Here is an 11,811-nt window from a genome sequence, read left to right as displayed (position 1 = left end):
CCCTCACTACCCTCAGAGGAGTCCTGCTCCAATGTGGGGTTCTCCCACTGCCAGAAAAAAGAATGAAGTGTCATTTCTGGTACTGCCATCATTTTTTTAAAATAGTTTCATTTATTTATCTGTGGCTGTGTGGGGTCCTTGCTGCTGCCTGGGCATTTCTCGGGCTGCTCCCTAGCCACAGTGCTCAGGCTCCTGATGCAGTGGCTTCTCCTGCTGCCGAGCGTGCCCTCCAGGTACCCAGGCTGCAGGGCTTGCAGCACGTGGGCTCAGAAGTCACAGCTGCGGTTCCCGGGCTCTGGAGCACAAGCTCCACAGCTGTAGCCCATGAGCTTAGTTGCTCTGAGACATGTGGAGTCTTCCCAGATCAGGGATCAAACCCATGTCTCCTGCATTGGCAGGCAGAAACTTTACCGCTGAGCCACCAGGGAAGCCCTGCCATCATTCTTCTTGTCCTTTCTCCGAGTCAATGCCTCTTGGCTCTCAGGAAATGCAGAACTGCCCTCTCAGTGGGCACTGGTCCTTGGAGAGTCTCACTGCTCCTTTCAAGGTTGCAGAGGACACCGTGGACTCTTTACTGGCCTCCCGATCACGGATCCCCTCAGCCCAATCCTATTCTCCCTCTTCTCCCCTGTGACAGCTTCCACCTCTGCAAACACTCTCCTCCATCCTCCCCCTCAATGAAAACCCAGTATCATTCTTTTCAATGAGTCAGACTTGCAGAAGCCAAAGATGAGACAGGCAGTTCTCTGGTGACAGCTCCTTTTTATCTGTAACCCCAAAGCCCCTGAACCTTCTGAACCCCTGAACCCAAAGCCTTCTGAAAAGAACATAAATGCCTGGCTACATTATGGGAACAAAATCTAAACATTATAGTAACAGAAATGAAACAAAAATTAATATTTCAATCAAATACCCTGCATATAAAAGTAAGCACATCTGTTAGAAAAGCATCTCTAAGGAAAATAGATTAAGTATTAATGTATAGTTCTAGAAATAAAGCTGGAAACTGTAAACGACTTTTTTGAAGTGAGTGAATTTGTCCTCAGCTGCATACACACACACACACTACATGTTAGCCTTTAACCAATCTCAGTTTAAGACCAAGTAAGACCAAGTTAGCAGCCAAAGTTTATCATCAGTTTCAGTGAAGCACTTGGGGATTCTGTGTAATCAGTGACACATCGGGAGGTCACATCAAGTAACACAACTAATGCTTTAAAGATAACAGTAGTGGCCTTTGCACGCACGGGAAGATGGCTGAGCAGGTGACCAAGTCGGTGCTGTTCGTGTGTCTGGGTAACATCTGTCAATCAGCCATCGCAGAAGCAGTTTTCAGGAAACTTGTAACTGATCAAAACATTTCAGATAATTGGAGGATAGACAGTGCAGCGACATCCACGTATGAACTAGGAAACCCTCCTGATTATCGGGGGCAGGCTTGCATGAAGAAGCATGGTATCCCCATGAGTCACGTTGCCCGGCAGGTTACCAAAGAAGACTTTGCCACTTCTGATTATATACTATGTATGGATGAGAGCAATCTGAGAGATTTGAATAGAAAAAGTAATCAAGTTAAAAACTGCAGAGTGAAAATCTAACTACTGGGGAGCTATGATCCACAAAAACAACTTATCATTGAAGATCCCTATTATGGCAACGACGCTGACTTTGAGACCGTCTACCAGCAGTGCGTGTGGTGCTGCAGGGCCTTCCTGGAGAAGGTCCACTGACCCAGCCGTCCCACTGTGGCCCAGGCTCGTCCCCCCAGGCCAGGTGTCAAGTGTCAACAGTGTCACCTCCCGAGCGAGAGCCGCAGCCCTCTCTTCAACTGACTCACTGTTTCTCACCTGACAAAATAATTGTAGATGGAAATCAGTCTTTGTGTTTGGCAAAAGAGTAAATAAAACATCTTTGATTCAGATAGTTTATGGGGTAAGGGTTCCTTAGACTAGCTGAACCTCCCACTTTGCCCCAGTTACAAAAAACAGTGGAACAGTCGAAATAGTGGAGCAGCACAGTAGAACATGATGAAGTGAAAAAAGACGTCCCTCCAGGAACCTGCACTACCCCTCCCGGACGTGCACCTGCCTGCACTACCTCTCCCTCTGGACGGGCCCCTGCCTGTACTACCTCTCCCTCCGGACGGGCCCCTGCCTGCACTCCCTCTCGATGCCAGTGCCTGGCGTCCAGAGACGCTGGTTAAGTATCACACGCTCACAGTGCCCACGCGTACGTTTTCAGGACAGGAAGGAGGGAGATTTGTGGGATTCACCTTTAGCACCTTCACTGCTTCTTAGTTTGTGTCTGTGTAGTTTATCTCATAAGGAAGTCAACTTATTTGTTCCCATTTGAACCCCTTTGCCTCTGGAAATGTAATTATATCCAGGAGAAGGACATGTGTGCTGGTTTATCTTATGGTCAGTTTGGGGACTGTGTCTGCTTCTACATGCATATAATTGCCTGAATGTCAATTACAGATCACCTTGTATGGGAAAAAGTATTAAGTTGGAAAAAGTCCTTTTATGTTGGAATACTTATATATTGATATATTAAGTATTCTTTTGTCAGTGCCTGGTTATAGGGAAATATACATAACTCATGTGCACTTTGAAATAACTGATCTAAAATTCATATGAATATATGTCAGAAAAAATTGTTCTCAAATAAACTGGGGGAATTACAAAAGTACAAAAAATAAAATAAGTGAAATAAAGGTAACAGTGGTGACAACCCTCATTACACCCCATGAGCAGTTCCACAGATCTCTGGTATTCCGGTCAGGCCATGTTGAATTTCTAGACTGCATCCTCCACTCAGAGAAGAAAAATATTCCAACTCTTATGGTCATTACTCACTCTTAAAAGATTAATTTAGGGAAAATGAATACCCACCACAGTAATGAATGCAATTCAGTGGGAGAGTGGCTTGAGAAAGCTAGCCACACTGGAAAGCATTACTTCTTAAATTAATGACAGATCTGAAGATTATTTTCAGATTTGGTCAGCATTTTTGAGAAGTAATGATTAGCCAGGGTGGGAAAAATTCAGATTAGTATTAAGCATGTGCATGTTATGAGCAGAATGAACTAAATCCATGACTATGACTTATTATCTAGGCTTTTACCATCCGGTTTGCTAGCCAAAAGGCTCACACAGGTCAGACTGTGCTGTAGAACCTGGAGAATTAATAGTGTTGGTACATCAAGGCTTCAGTGACATTGAATCCATCACAAATAAGAGCTAACATTCATTAAGTGCTTACTGTGCAAGTCAATTGAAAAAGCACTTTCTGTGTATTATTGCATCTATGCCACAAAACTACATATTAAAGAGGCACTATTATTCTCACTCTAAAAATGAGTGAGGATGTTTAGGAACAGAAATGTTGAGAAATCTGCCAATGGTCACACAGTTGGTACAAGTGGATAAAAAATTTGTTTCTAAACTATATAGCTAGAGAGCTCAAACCTTTAACCACTGTTCAGTACTGTTGCTATTGTTCCATCACAAAGTCGTGTCCAACTCTTTACAACCCCAAAGAACAGCAGCACGCCAGGCTTCTGTGTCCTTCACTATCTCCTGGAGTTTGCTCAACCTCATGTCCATTGAGTTAGTGATGCAATCAAACCATCTCATCCTCTGTTGCCCCCTTCTCCTCTTGCCCTCTATCTTTCCCAGCAAGAGGGTCTTTTCTAACTAATCAGCTCCACACGATCAGGTGGCCAAAGTATTGGAGCTTCAGCTTCAGCATCAGTCCTTGCAATGAATATTCAGGGTTGATTTCTGTTAGGATTGACTGGTTGGATCTTCTTGCTATCCAAGGGATTTTCAAGAGTCTTCTCCAGCACCACAGCTTGAAAGCATCAGTTCTTTGGTGCTCAATCTTCTTTATGGCCCAATTCTTATATCTGTACATGACTACTAGAAAAACCATAGCTTTGACTATATGGACCTTGGTCAGCAAAATGATGTCTCTGCTATTTAATACTCTGTCTCAGTTTCTTCCAAGGAGCAAGCGTCTTTTAATCTCATGACTGCAGTCATCACCCATAGTGATTTCAGAGCCCAAGAAAATGAAATCTGTCACTGTTTCCCCCTTTTCCCCATCTATTTGCCATGAAGTGATGGGACCAGATGTAATGATCTTAGTTTTTTGAATGTTGAGCTTTACGCCAGTTTTTTCATTTCCCTCTTCCACCCTCATCAAGAGGCTCTTTAGTTCCTCTTCTCTTTCTGCCATTAGAGTGGTATCATCTCCATATCAGAGGTTGTGGATATTTCTCCCAGAAATCTTGATCTAGCTTGTGCTTCATCCAGCCCGGCATTAACATGATGCAGTCCGCATATAAGTTAAATAAACAGAGTGACAGTATACAGCCTAACATACTCCTTTCTCAATTTTGAACCAGTCTGTATTTCCATGTCCAGTTCTAATTGTTGTTTCTTGACCTGTATACAGGTTTCTCAGGAGACAGGTAAGGTGGCTTGGTATTCCCATCTCTTTAAGAATTTTCCACGTTTGTTGTGATCCAGAAGTCAAAGGATTTAGTGTAATCAGTAAAGCAGAAATAGATGTTTTTGGAATTCCCTTGCTTTTTCTATGATCCAGCAGATGTTAGCAATTTGATCTCTGGCTCCTCTGCCTTTTCTAAATCCAGCTTATATATCTGGAAGTTCTCAGTTCATGTACTGTTGAAAGTGAAAGTGAAGTTGTTCAGTCATGTCCAACTCTTTGCAACCCCATGGACTATACAGTCCATGGAATTCTCTAGCCAGAATACTGGAGTGGGTAACCTTTCCCTTCTCCAAGGGATCTTCCCAACCCAGGGATCAAACCCAGGTCTCCTGAATTGCAGGCGGATTCTTTACCAGCTGAGCCACAAGGGAAACCCAAGAATATGGGAATGGGTGGCCTACCCTTTCTCCAGTGGATCTTCCTGACCCAGGAATCAAAATGGGGTCTCCTGCGTTGCAGGTAGATTATTTACCAACTGAAATGTCAGGAAGCCCTGTACTGTTGAAGTCTAGCTTAAAGAATTTTGAGCTTTACCTTGCTAGCATGTAAAATAAGCACAACTGTACAGTAGTTGGAACATTCTTTGGCCTTGCCTTTCTTTGGGATGGGAATGAAAATTAACCTTTTCCAGTCCTGTGAACACTGCTGAGTTTGCCAACTTTGCTGGCATACTGGGTGCAGCACTTTAACAGCATCAGCTTTCAGGACTTGAAATAGCTCAGTTGGAATTCCATTACCTCCACTAGCTTTATCTGTAGTAATGCTTCCTAAGGCCCACTTGACTTCACACTCCAGGATATCTGGCTCTAGGTGAGTTGACCATACCATCATGGTTATCTGGGTCAGTAAGACCTTTTTTGTACAGTCCTTTTATGTATTCTTGCCACCTCTTCTTAATATCTTCTGCTTCTGTTAGGTCCTTGCTGTTTCTGTCCTTTATTGTGCTCATCTTTGCAGGAAATATTCCCTTGGTATTTCCAGTTTTCTTTAAGAGGTCTCTAGTCTTTCCCATTCTATTGTTTTCCTATATTTCTTTGCATTGTTCACTTAAGGCTTTCTTATCTCTCAGTTGGGTATATCTTTCCCTTTCTCTTTGCCTTTTTCTTCTCTTTTCTCAGCTATTTGTGAGGCCTTTTCAGATAGGCACTTTGCTTTCTTGCATTTCTTTGGGGAGGGATGGTTTTGGTAACCACTTCCTGTACAATGTCATGAAACCCTGTCCATAATTCTTCAGGCACTCTGTCTACCAGATCGAAACCCTTGAATCTACTCATCACATCCATGTGTAATCATATGGGATTTGATTTAGGTCCTACCTGAATGGTCTATTGATTTTCCCTACTTTCTTAAATTTAAGCCTGAATTTTGCAATAAGGAGTTCATGATCTGAGCCATAGTTCATAGTCATGAACTATGATCTGAGTTCATAGTCAGAACCAGGTCTTGTTTTACTGACTATAGAGCTTCTCCATCTTTGGCTGCAAAGAATATAATCAATCTGATTTCAGTATTGACCATCTGGTGATGTCCATGTGTAGAGTCATCTTTCGTGTTGTTGGAAGAGGGTGTCTGCTTTGACCAGTGTGTTCTCTTGGCAAAGTTCTGTTAGCCTTTGCCCTGCTTCATTCTGTATTCCAAGGCCAAACTTGCCTGTTAAAAATCCAGGGATCTCTTGGTTCCCTACTTTTGTATTCCAGTCCCCTATGATGAAAAGGACTTTTTGTTTGTTTGTTTTTAGTGTTAGTTCCAGAAGGTCTTGTAGGTCTTCATAGAACCACTCAACTTCAGCTTCTTTGGCATTAGTGGTTGGGGCATAGGCTTGGATTACAGTGACGTTGAATGGTTTGCTTGGAAATGAACTGAGATCATTCTGTCATTTTTGAGACTGTGCCCAAGTATTGCATTTTAGACTCTTGTTGACTTGAAGGCTACTTCATTTCTTCTCTGGTCATCCAAATTAAATTTGCCCTATCCTGTCCCTTTGACTTCACTGATTTCTAAGATGTCAATGTTCACAGTTGCTATCTCCTGCTTGACAACATCCAATCTTTCTTGATTCATTGACCTGACATTCCAGGTTCTTATGCAATATTGTTCTTTACAGCATCAGATTTTACTTTCACCACCAGACACATCCACAACTGAGCACTGTTTCTGCTTTGGCCCAGCCTCTTCATTCTTTCTGGAGCTATTTCTCCACTCTTCCCCAGAAATCTATTGGACACCTTCCAACCTAGGGAGTTCATCTTCTGGTGTCACATCTTTATGCCTTTTCATACTGTTCATGGGGTTCTCAAGGGGGGAATACTGAAGTGGTTTGCCATTCCCATCTCCAGTGGACCACATTGACCCTTCTGTCTTGGTGGCCTGCATGGCATGACTCATAGCTTCACCGAGTTACACAAGACTGTGATCCATGAGATCATTTTGGTTAGCTTTCTGTGATTGTGGTTTTTGTTCTGGAGACTGTGGGATTATAGCTCTTACTTCTTCTGTCTGCCCTCTGATGGATGAGGATAAAAAACTTGTGCAAGCTTCCTGATGGGGGGAGATTGGCTGTGGGGAACACTAGGTCACTCTCTAGTGGGTAAGGCCATGCTTAGTAAATCTTTAATCCAATTTTCTGCTGATGGGTGGGATTGTGCTCCCTCCCTGTTAGTTGCGTGGCCTCAGGAGACCCAGTCCTAAAGACTACACACTCTATGATAGGTCTACTTCAGTTCTGTTCAGTCACTCAGTCGTGTCCAACTCTTTGCAATCCCATGAACAGCAGCACGCCAGGCCTCCCTGTCCATCACCAATTCTTGGAGTCCACCCAAACCCATGTCCATCGAGTCGGTGATGCCATCCAACCATCTCATCCTCTGTTGTCCCCTTCTCCTGCTGCCCTCAATCTTTCCCAGCATCAGGGTCTTTTCCAATGAGTCAGCTCTTTGCATGAGGTGGCCAAAGTATTGGAGGTTCAGCTTCAGCATCAGTCCTTCCAGTGAACACCCAGGACTGATCTCCTTTAGGATGGACTGGTTGGATCTCCTTGCAGTCCAAGGGACTCTCAAGAGTCTTCTCCAACACCACAGTTCAAAAGAATCAATTCTTTGGCGCTCAGCCTTCTTTATAGTCCAACTCTCACATCCATACATTACCACTGGAAAAACCATAGCCTTGACTAGACGGATCTTTGTTGACAAAGTAAGGTCTCTGCTTTTTAATATGCTATCTAGGTTGGTCATAACTTTCCTTCCAAGGAGCAAGTGTCTTTTAATTTCATGGCTGCAGTCACCATCTGCAGTGATTTGGGAGCCCAGAAAAATAAAGTCTGACACTGTTTCCCAATCTATTTGCCATGAAGTGACGGGACCAAATGTCATGATCTTAGTTTTCTGAAGGTTGAGCTTTAAGCCAACTTTTTCACTCTCCTCTTTCATTTTCATCAAGAGGCTCTTTAGTTCTTCCTCACTTTCTGCCATAAGAGTGGTGTTATCTGCATATCTGAGGTTATTGATATTTCTCCCGGCAATCTTGATTCCAGCTTGTGCTTCCTTCAGCCCAGCGTTTCTCATGATGTACTCTGCATATAAGTTAAATAAGCAGAGTGACAATATACAGCCTTGACATACTCCTTTTCCTTTTCCTATTTGGAACCAGTCTGTTGTTCCATGTCCAGTTCTAACTGTTGCTTCCTGACCTGCATACAGATTTCTCAAGAGGCAGGTCAGGTGGTCTGGTATTCCCATCTCTTTCAGAATTTTCCCCAGTTTATTGTAATCCACACAGTCAAAGGCTTTGGCATAGTCAATAAAGCAGAAATAGATGCTTTTCTGGAACTCTCTTGCTTTTTCAATGATCCAGCAGATATTGTCAATTTGATCTCTGGTTCCTCTGCCTTTTCTAAAACCAGATTGAACATCTGGAAGTTCACAGTTCATGTATTGCTGAAGCCTGGCTTGGAGAATTTTGAACATTACTTTACTAGCGTGTGAGATGAGTGAAATTATGCAGTAGTTTAAGAATTCTTTGGCATTGCCTTTCTTTGGGATTGGAATGAAAACTGACCTTTTCCAGTCCTGTAGCCACTGCTGAGTTTTCCAAATTTGCTGGCATATTGAGTGCAGCACTTTCACAGTGTCATCTTTCAGGATTTGAAATAGCTCAACTGGAGTTCCATCACCTCCACTAGCTTTGTTCATAGTGATGCTTCCTAAGGCCCACTTGACTTCACATTCCAGGGTGTCTGGCTCTAGGTGAGTGATCACACCATCGTGATTATCTGGGTCATGAAGATCTTTTTTGTACAGTTCTTCTGTGTATTCTTGCCACTTCTTCTTAATATCTTCTGCTTTTGTTAGGTCCATACCATTTCTGTCCTTTATTGAGCCCATCTTTGCATGAAATGTTCCCTTGGTATCTTTAATTTTCTTGAAGAGATCTCTAGTCTTTCCCATTCTATTGTTTTCTTCTATTTCTTTGCATTGATTGCTGAGGAAGGCTTTCTTAACTCTGCTGGCTATTCTTTGGAACTCTGCATTCAAATAGGTATATCTTTCCTTTTCTCCTTTGCTTTTCACTTCCCTTTTTTCACAGCTATTTGTAAGGCCTCCTCAGACAACCATTTTGCCTTTTTGCATTTCTTTTTCTTGGGGATGGTCTTGATTCCTGTCTCCTGAACAATGTCACAAACCTCCATCCATGGTTCATCAGGCACTCTGTCTATCAGATCTAGTCCCTTAAATCTATTTCTCACTTCCACTGTATAGTCATAAGAGATTTGATTTAGGTCATACCTGAATGGTCTAGTGGTTTTCTCCACTTTCTTCAATTTCAGTCTGAATTTAGCAATAAGGAGTTCATGATCTGAGCCACAATCAGCTCCTGGTCTTGTTTTTGCTGACTGTATAGAGCTTCTCCATCTTTGGCTGCAAAGAATATAATCAATCTGATTTCGGTGTCAACCATCTGGTGATGTCCATGTGTAGAGTGTTCTCTTGTGTTGTTGGAAAAGGGTGTTTGCTATAACCAGTGCGTTCTCTTGGCAAAACTGTATTAGCCTTTGCCCTGCTTCATTCTGTACTCTAAGGCCAAATTTGCCTGTTACTCCAGGTGTTTCTTGGCTTCCTACTTTTGCATTCCAGTCCCCTATAATGGAAAGGACATCTCTTTTGGGTGTTAGTTCTAGAAGGTCTTGTAGGTCTTCATAGAACTGTTCAACTTCAGCTTCTTCAGTGTTACTGGTTAGGGCATAGATTTGGATTACCGTGATATTGAATGGTTTGCCCTGGAAAAAACAGAGTTCATTCTGTCATTTTTGAGATTGCATCCAAGTACCGCATTTTAGACTCTTTTGTTGACTATGATGGCTACTCCATTTCTTCTAAGAGATTCCTACTGTGGGTAGGAATAGTAGTAGATATAATGGTCATCTGAGTTAAATTCACCCATTCCAGTCCATCTTAGTTCACTGACTCCTAGAATGTCAACTTTCACTCTTGCCATCTCCTGTTTGACCACTTCCAATTTGCCTTGATTCATGGACCTAACGTTCCAGGTTCCTGTGCAGTAGGGGTACTGATGATCTTCACAAAGACTTATGCCAGCACATACTGCTGCTGCCAGCTCCCCGGTCCCTGGGGTGGCCACTTCCCATTCATACCTCTGCAGGAGACTCTCAAACACTTACAGGCAGATCTGTGTCAGTCTCTTGTGGGGTCACTGCTCCTTCCCTGGGTCCTGCTGCACACAAGATTTGTTTGCACCCGCCACGAGTCTCTATATGCCCCATTCCTCTGGAAGTTCTGTAATCAAATCCCACTGGCCTTCAAAGTCAGACTCCCTGGGCATTCCCTTTGCTGAATCCCCAGGTTGGGAAATCTGATGTGGGGCCTAGAACCTTTGCAACAGTGCAAGAACTTCTTTGATATTATTGTTCTCCAGTTTGTGGGTGGCCTACCCAGCAGGTATGGGATTTGATTTTAACATGATTGCACCCCCACTACTGTCTTGTTGCAGCTTCTCCTTCATCCTTAGATGTGGGATATCATTTTTTCTGGATTCCAACATCTTCTGGTCAGTGGCTGTCCAAGAGCTAGTTGCAACTTTGGTATTCTTGAGGAGAAGATGAGTGCATGTCCTTCTACTCTGCCATCTTGTACTATTCTGGATTCTATGGACCCTGTGTACTGTAGCCCGCCAGACCCCTCAGTCCATGGGATTCTCCAAGTAAGAATACTGGAGTGGGTTGCCATGCCCTTCTCCAGGGGATCTTCTCAACCCAGGGATCAACCCAGGGTTTCCTGCATTGCAGGTATCTTTATCGTCTGAGCCACGAAGGAAGCCCCTACTCAGTACTGTGTCAAGGACCAAAATTGCACACATACACACATACAGAATTGAAGCTCCTCCTACACTTGTGCAATGTGACAAATTATTTTCACAGGTGCTATCATAACTCATCCTCACACAATAGTAGCAGTGATAGGCAGCTTTTACAGAGCCTGACTTCGTACAGAGCCTCTGACCTAGCTCCTAGTCTTTATTCACTGACTTCATAAAACAACTCTATGAGATACATATTATTATTCACTGCATCTCACATGTGAGGAAACCAAGGCACAGAGACACTTAGCTTCTCATCCAAGGTCACAAAGCTAGAAAGCAGGAGAGCCAGAATTGAACCCATGAAGTTGTACTAACTTGATGAAGTTGGCATTATTATGCCTATTTTACAGTTGAGGAAACAAATTCAGTAAAATTGGATGTGATTCGTTTCAAAAAGGTGGTGCTAATCTGTTGTTAGCTATTAAAAGTTATAAAACATGGAATAAACTTGTATGTTATTTTGTAAATGTGTATATGTGTGTAATCTTTATCTTTCAGATAGGACCAAATAGTAGTTAAATATATACGCAATTACACCCAAACATTTAAATGGGTATGGTCTTAAAACCTTGGCCTTTTTCCCACCACTGTGTCACTGCTCACACTGAGATTCTGCCAAATATGTCCAGGCCAGAACCAGAATGCTCTTCTTACAAAGGTCGTGCCTGACTGTGTGAGCTCACTGCGATCCAGCCTTCACTCCATCCAATAAGTGCACTGTGCTGTGTTCAGTGTAGAACACTTCTAGTAGCCAAATAAAAAGTTCTCCAAGAGGAGGGACTTAAACATTTTTCAGAACCCCTCCCAGCCCCTCTTTACATCCACAGGGCCCAGCAGGCACATGCATGGTTGGCCCCAGGAGAGATCAAGGAGACCTAGTTATAGATCACAGGTTAATTTGTATAAAATTCAGTTAATCAGTCA

The 11,811-nt window shown here is 43.0% G+C and overlaps 1 pseudogene; it reads left to right on the top strand.

The window, feature by feature from the left end:
• Positions 1 to 1,239: 1,239 nt before the first annotated feature.
• LOC133055817 (low molecular weight phosphotyrosine protein phosphatase-like) lies at positions 1,240 to 1,759 on the top strand (annotated as a pseudogene).
• The last annotated feature ends 10,052 nt before the right edge of the window (positions 1,760 to 11,811 follow it).

This window comes from Dama dama, chromosome 5 (assembly GCF_033118175.1).
Source record: "Dama dama isolate Ldn47 chromosome 5, ASM3311817v1, whole genome shotgun sequence".
Taxonomy (NCBI): domain Eukaryota; kingdom Metazoa; phylum Chordata; class Mammalia; order Artiodactyla; family Cervidae; genus Dama; species Dama dama.
The sequence above is the reverse complement of the archived record's forward strand: the minus strand, read 5'-3'. Positions and strand labels throughout refer to the sequence as shown.